Below are 2,500 nucleotides of genomic sequence, written 5' to 3' on the forward strand. Positions count from 1 at the left end.
CGAAATATTGCCCTTTTGGTGGTTATGCAGTAAATAAATTACAAATAAGTTGCCGTTTATGCAAGGCAAACAATATCAATGTTTACGTTTTGGTTCACTTTGGTTAATATCTTTTTATGACAGTGGATAAGACAAAACTCACTTCTTAAAAGCCTCTGAACTCATTCTTACTTGTAGATCAGTTTGAGAATGATTATATACCAATGCTCCAACTTCATTTTCAGATATTTCCCTTAGGAAGTGCAGCTAATATTACAATACCAACGAATACAGCTCAAAACCAGAAATAACGATCATGTTGCATATTCTATTATATACAATATATATCATGATATTACATTGCGTGTTCCTTTACATTCCGCCATCGTCTATTAGAATGTTAGCCATGTAAAACATAATGAAACGCAATAGAAAAAAGATCTATTGAATTGAAGGATGAAATAAATCGGATAAAAAGAGAAGAGAGAGGAAAATAGAATAACACTCAAATATTGTATGTATGTATGTATGTGTATATAATATTTATATATATGTATGTATGAATGTATGCACACACACACACACACACACACACACACACACACACACACACACACACACGCACACACACGCACACACACACACACACACACACACACACACACACACACACGCACACACACACACACACACACACACACACACACACACACACGCACACACACACACACGCACACACACACACACGCACACACACACACACACACATATATATATATATATGAGAGCTGAGTGTCCACTTCATGAAATGGAAGCAGACAAATTTAAAGTTTATATTCAAAGTGTATGCTGATCTAAACTCACCGAAACTGTTAAGAGCTCGCACATCCATCTTCTGTGACCGAATGGCCTCATATATCTCCCTCGCGCCTCTTGCTCAAATCTCGAATTATCTCGATTGCCGCGCGGCCTCTGATGCTGCAATATCAAGCCTTTGGTATTTCTGATAAAGTTAACCTTTATAGAGTGAGAAAGGAATGTAATAGGAAAAAAAAATGCAGATTTTATCGTTGTTTTAAATAGATAAATATTTCATATAAAAGACCAAAGGCTGAAATCAAATATGAGCGTACTGATAAAATGAATGAATGAATGAATTAAGACATACTATAAACACTACAAACTTTTTCCACTCTAAACAATAAGATAAAACTTTGACTGTACACGGAAACCCTTTTGTTCTTGTGCGTCACTGAATTCAATGCTAGAATGGACACACCAAGTAATACACATACATGAATATGTTTTTTCACTTACTCATCCTTATGCATACCCATATAGTATGTCTTAATTTGATCAGAAAAAAACTGTATTAACATCGAAAGAACTGGCGCGTCTTTCCCTTATCTATACACCTTTTTACCTTTCTAACCCTTGAACACATTATGAATTATTTGATAACACACACACATACCCACACACACACACACACACACGCGCACACACACACACACACACACTCACACACACACACACACACACACACACACACACACACACACACACACACACACACACACACACACACACACACACACACATGCATAATCATACTCGCGTGTGTGCTCTATACCTATGCATGCAGCACTCACCTAGGTAAGCAAATCATGCTAAGATAAGCATACGAATATGCTGAACAACTGCCTCAGTTCAGGTGCTCAATTTGTTTACCAGACAAACGAGACGGAGATAGAGAGCAAGGTCACTTTTCTCAACCGTCTGACAGCCAATACGGGGAGTTCAGCTGATAGGAAAGAGCAAAGGCGGGTTGGTCACTTTACCCTGGTATACAATACAACGAAATGTTCGCCTTCGTCCAAGCGGATAAGCAAGGTGGCAGAGAGACAAGTTACAACCAATGCAACTGGTCCGGATGTTGGTCTCTCTCTCTCTCTCTCTCTCTCTCTCTCTCTCTCTCTCTCTCTCTCTCTCTCTCTCTCTCTCTCTCTCTCTCTCTCTCTCTCTCTCTATATATATATATATATATATATATATATATATATATATATATATATATATGTATACCTTCATGAGCAATATTTAGGCCGACTTCCGCGCAGTCATTGATATTTTTCGTATGCTTCACGCAAGATTACAAGGGAATGTAAATCTCAATATTTATTATGCCAAAGTATGTGTCTGCGTTTAACAAAGCATTATATAAAATTCATGTAGATCACTATGTCTTACAAATGAATACTAGAACCCTCAATTTACCAATTGTTAGATTCTCTGCTTAACCCAATGTAGTTACGAAAGGTTGTGTTACTTAATTGTTTTCTGTTATCGATCACATCCAGCACAATGGATATTATGGAACAAGAAGGCCGAACACAACACAACACAACATAACACACACACACACACACACACACACACACACACACACACACAGACACACACACACACACATTTGCTTCTTTTCACAATGCATCGTATTTAGTACATCACCTGTAAGAAG

The sequence above is a fragment of the Penaeus chinensis genome, chromosome 14, assembly GCF_019202785.1.
Source record: "Penaeus chinensis breed Huanghai No. 1 chromosome 14, ASM1920278v2, whole genome shotgun sequence".
Classification (NCBI taxonomy): domain Eukaryota; kingdom Metazoa; phylum Arthropoda; class Malacostraca; order Decapoda; family Penaeidae; genus Penaeus; species Penaeus chinensis.